Genomic DNA, 5,590 nt, shown 5'->3' on the forward strand with positions numbered 1-5,590 from the left:
AAAAAGGGTCAAAAAAGATGTTCTAAATGGTGAACAAGGATTTTCACTCCTCGATTCCTTCGCAGATTTAAGTAGGTGCTATTCAGGCCAAACTAGTGTTTCAAGTTAGAAGATATAATCTATATCTTCAAAGAAGGTTTTATCTACTTACCACTTAATAGCTTTGATCCTCGGTCCCGCCTTGCTAAGAAAGTATAGTAGACTTATCGATATTTTGTAAGAACCTCTGTTTCAGGTTACGGTTAATTTTTTAATTACTTTATTTTACTTCAAAACATAACATCACTGACTTTACAACAAGTAAAAAAGATCTTGCTTCTGGATTTTCCGTTCGAGTTGATCAGACCTTCGTGGCATCCTTGACAATCTCTCTTCTTATCTGTGGGTGTTCTCAGTAGCTTCGATCCCTTGTTAGGTTCGTGCATTCAATCATTCCCATCTACCGAAACAGCTCTGAGAGCTGGAAGTGAATGACTATAGCGATTCAGGATATTTATTTCCTTCTCAAAGCAGTGCTGGTTAAATTTTATTATCTTCAAGTAATATCTTCTGCTCATTTATGTAATTTTATTTGTCTGTTGCACACTCCTAGTTTCCATCATGTCTAACAAGAAGATGCTTCAATGATAAGCATTGGTAAAAATGCTTTGATATTTGTCTCTTAATCTTAGTGGAGTGATACCTCTGGTTCTAGTCATGTTTAAACAGACTCCTTCTTGGTGTTAATTTCTGCTTTATTAGACTCTGGCAATTCGTATCAACTGCTTGCTAAAATAATTAACTTCTATGAAAGTGTGAGGTAGTTTTCCCTCGATGTAACTAAAAACTTAAATGACTAGTTTTTCTTTAACTTGAAAGGACAGCGTCAGATTAAGCAGTCTCAAGCTGGTTTTCAAGCTGGTAAAGGCTATTTGCATTTCAAACCCTCTTTTCTGAATGCTGTTAACCCTTTGTGGGATTTTTGCTTGCTTTTTCTCAGACCTTTGGGTTTTGTCATACCTACTTGTTTCAATTGACATCTTTCCCATTTTACTTTACAGCGAATCATGTTCATATGTTCTGGTCCCGTCCAAAGCTGGAGGATTACTGGAAGGAGGTTTTTAGGGTAATCACTAAAGTGGTGCACATGAAACAGGACCTGGATCCCCGGGAGGCCATATTCGGGGTGTCGGACCAGCCGGGGTTGGAAACGGGTGTGGAGGCAGATGTTGTAGCCTTCGCCTCGTTGATAGCCCAAAGGCGGATCCTGTTGGGATGGAGAGCAACCTCTCCACCCTGTGCCCTGGCATGGTGGGAGGACCTGTTGGAATTCTTAACTCTTGAGAAGGTTAAGTTTGAACAGAGGGGAAGGATGGAGGGGTTCTACAATTCATGGGCGTAATTCATTATGCACTTTCAAGAATTGGATAACATCGAACATTAGGGAGGGGGGTGGGTTGGGACTGTATGTGTTAATGGTGACGGTGGGTGATTCCCGATTCCTTTTTGTTATTTGTTTATTTTAACATGCGAGCAGTTGTTTGGGGGTTTGGTGGGAGGATGGGATTGTTGTTGTTGAGATGGGGATTGACATTGTATTCGGTGGGTGTAAATTTGGGAGAAAATGTGAAAAAGGAGATATTAACAGGAGAAGATAAGGTCGCTAAAGGTAAACTATTTTCATTGGTTGGAGCCTCTAAACCTAGGGGCATAATCTGGAAATTAGGGCCAGACCATTCAGAAGAGATGGGAAAAACGTCTTCACACACAGGGTGGGAGAGGTTTGGAACTCTCTCCCACACACAGCAGTTGAAGCTAGAACAGTTGTTCATTTTAAATCAGAGATGGATAGATTTTTGTGAAGCAAAGATATTAAGGGACATGGGCCAAAGGCAGGTATATGGGGATAAGCCACAGATCAGCCATGATCTCATTGAATCGAGGGGCTGAATGGCCTACTCTGGTTCCTATGTTCCTACAATACAATATATTTAATATAATAAACATTCATCATAACTGTACAAGATAAAATTAATACATTACATCTGCTTCTGTGAATCGTTTCAGTGGAAATGTGCCCTCGTTCAAGGAAATTCAGTCACTGGATTGTAAATTGGGAGACCAGCCAGTGCAACAGAAACAAACTCTCTGACCCTCCCACTTCAACTGTCAGAATGAACATGGTTCAGTCCTGGATGTGATTAACAGCAGCAACAACAGCAGAATCCAACCCCTGTAATGACTTGTGAACTCGCTGGTGTTTCTGCAGGTGGGCTGCACTTCTGAATCCTTTCCCACACACGGAACAGATAAACGGTTTCTCATCAGTGTGAACTCGCTGGTGTGCTAGCAAGTTGGACGAATCAGTAAATCCCTTCCCACACACTGAGCAGGTGAATGGTCTCTCCCCAGTGTGAACTCGCTCGTGTTTCTGCAGATGGGATAACTGAGTGAATCCCTTCCCACACACTGAGCAGGTGAATGGTCTCTCCTCAGTGTGAACTCGCTGGTGTCTCTGTAGGTTGTATTGACATCCGAATGCCTTCAAACATACGGAGCAGGTAAACGGCTTCTCCCCAGTGTGAACTTGCTGGTGTGTGCATAGGTTGAATGAAGTAGTAAATCCTTTCCCACACTCAGAGCAGATGAACAGTGGCACATCGCTGTGAGCTCGCTGGTGTGTCCGCAGGTTGGATAACGTACTAAATCCCTTCTCGCATTGAGAGCAGATGAACGGTCTCTCCCCGGTGTGAGTGCGTCGATGAGTTTCCAGCTCAGATGGGGATCCGAATCCCTTCCCACAATCTCCACATTTCCACGGTTTCCCCATGGTGCGGGTGTCCGTGACACAGTGCTTTTCCAGTCACACTGACAGTAAAACAGCCAATGGTTTTCCCCGTCCTAAACGAATTGAGTGACTCTGTCAGATCTTAATGTGAAGTTTGGTTTGAGATTTTACTGCAAATCCTCCCCTTTGAATATCCTGTGAGAGTTTACAAATGTCATCACTGTCAGTACAGTACAGAAATACAACAGACAAATCTAGTTTCAATGGATTATTCTTTCATCGCTCTTTTGCCTAAAGTCATCCCAGATAGACTCCCTTTTGCACTTTGCCGTACTTAATATTCACACCCCCAATTCTTCTGAAGGAGCGATTCATGCTGATTGACAGATCCACGGTCACTGCTTTCTGTCCAGGACAGTGGATTAAAAATCTTTATAGAGACTGCTTGTATGTATGTGTGTGTGTGACATACAGTAATGTATTTCTTAATTGGAGGGACATACAATTGGAAGGGGAAGTGTGGAAGAGCTTTATTTAAACAGCCAGTGGTCATAATGTGGAAATCCCCATCTCTGAGGATGGTGGAAGTGGAGACAAATAATTTCAAAATTAAATTCCATAGGCAATTGGAGAAAACAAACCGACACAGAAACTGGATTATAGAGGGGGAAGGGATTGACTGGATTGCTTTAGAGTGTCTCGGCATGGACTCAAGTTACCGAATGGACTCTTTTTGTGCCTTAATGATTCTATGGCTGGGAATATATTTAGTAATATATTTTTTAAAATAGAAATAATAATAAATGCAGTTTTTCACAATCAAAATAATTTAGATAAAATAAGTACCATATAACAACACTAGATACATTCTATCCTATATTAATTTACTGTCTCCTTAAATGTCAACCATCTACTGGGGAAACCATCCCTATAATTATGAACATTAGAAAGCACCATCCTTTTAGCCAGACAATACATGTCACAAAAACAGAAAATGCTGGAAAACCTCAGCAGGTCTGACAGCATCTGTGGAGAGAGAACAGAGCTAATGTTTCGAGTCTGGACGACTCTTTGACAAAGCCATCCAGGCTCGAGACGTGACATTTTCCAGCATTTTCTGTTTTTGTTTCAGATTCCAGCATCCACAGTAGTTTGCTTTTGTCTTAGAAATAAATGTTTCAAGCTGAGGGAGCAAATTGTGTCAATGTCTCTGAGAAAGACCTAGGACAATCTTTCCAGAGTCTGCACCCTTCCTAAATTCACCTCCTGTCCCACCTGCAAGTCAACAATTTAGTTCAAAATTAGAAATGTGGAGAAAAAGAAGTGTGTTACTCACAGATATTGGACACGGGAGGCGGTTTAGTCTGTGTGAATCTGAATCTTCATTCAGCGATGGAGCAGCAGCCGCTTTGCTGCACAGCAATGGACAGGTTCACAGACCCATTGTCCAACTTCCGTATTCAGACGCGGGATGATCATAGTGCTTCCGGTGCGCTGACTCTTCCCATTGGTCAACTCGCGCGGAGCGGATTCCGACCCCACGTGGGGCTGGGAGACACTTTGATGCGCTGAACTGTTGTCCAATCCGCAGTGTTTTACTGCAGGAACCAGTGATATTCTCCCAATGGGACTCCAATTGTGTGCTGGGTAAACCCTCTGAGCCATTGTGACGCCACAACGGAGTCCTGCCTGAATCAGCCAATAAGAATCACTGCTTCACAGTGACGTCATTGTAACCCTGTCCCTCACCAAGACCCCTTCCAGCCAAGGTTTCCCGGTAACCGGCCAACGAGGAGCTCTGCAGGACCGGAAGGACTCTGCACCTCCAGGCAATCAGAGGGCGGGCTTTGTGTGAATGAAGATTGAGCTTCACGGAGACTGAAACTTCCTCCTGTTTCAAACATCTGTGAGAAAATCACTTTACTTTCTTTCCCCTTTCCATTTCTTTTCTAATTCTGGATTTCAATTGTTGATTTGCTGAAACTGAAGGGAAAGTAAGTGAATCCAGGGAGGTTGGACACTCTGGAAAGGTTGGTCCAGGTCATAGAATCCCTACAGTAAAGAAGGAGGCTATTCGGCCACATCGAGTCTGCACCGGCCCTTGGAAAGAGCACCCTACTTAAGGGTAGGTAAGTACTTAAGCCCACACCTCCATCCTATCTCCCGGGACCCTGGAGCTGTGAGGCAGCAATGCTAGCCACCATGCCTTCCTCTCACTCTCTCTCTTAAAGACATTAACATCCTTTGCACTCTCAGCATGACATTTATTTGTCTGGCTAAAAGGATGGTCTCTTTCCTAATGTTCGCAATTAAAGGGCTGGTTTCCTCAGGAGGCGATTGACATTTAAGGGGGCAGTAAATTAAGAGAGGATAGAGATATGTCTCGTGATGTTATATGGTATGTTTTAGATATTTATTGGCCTGTAATAAATTTCATTCATAATTATTTCTAGTCTTGTAATATATTACTCTAGTTGTGTTATATTTTTCCAGTTATAGTGTCACTAAAGCACACAAAGTCAAATTTAACAACTTGTGTCCATGTTGACTCTCTTTAGATCAATCCAGTCAGTCCATTCCCCGGTCTATATCCCCTGCCTGTATCCCCTTCCCCAGTAAGTTTATTTCTTCAAGTGCTGATCCAATTTCATATAGAACTCATTCATCTCATAGGTAACAAGTTCCTGGTCATGTGCATTCACTCATAAATAAAGATCTTCTTTGTTGTAATTTTTTTTCATTCATTCATGATACCTAGACCTCGCTGGCTGGGTCAGCCTTTATTGCCTAATTGCCCTTGAACTGGGTTGATTTGTTCGGGCA

The 5,590-nt window shown here is 42.6% G+C and overlaps 1 long non-coding RNA gene across 1 annotated transcript; it reads right to left on the minus strand.

The window, feature by feature from the left end:
- Nucleotides 1-236: 236 nt before the first annotated feature.
- LOC140419424 (uncharacterized) lies at nt 237-4,485 on the minus strand. The gene is made up of 2 exons (XR_011945777.1): nt 4,104-4,485; nt 237-2,962 (listed from the first exon to the last, which is right to left on the minus strand). It is a non-coding gene; the product is annotated as an uncharacterized lncRNA (long non-coding RNA).
- Between the last annotated feature and the right edge of the window lie 1,105 nt (nt 4,486-5,590).

The sequence above is a fragment of the Scyliorhinus torazame genome, chromosome 5 (genome assembly GCF_047496885.1).
Source record: "Scyliorhinus torazame isolate Kashiwa2021f chromosome 5, sScyTor2.1, whole genome shotgun sequence".
In the NCBI taxonomy this organism is placed as follows: Eukaryota; Metazoa; Chordata; class Chondrichthyes; order Carcharhiniformes; family Scyliorhinidae; genus Scyliorhinus; species Scyliorhinus torazame.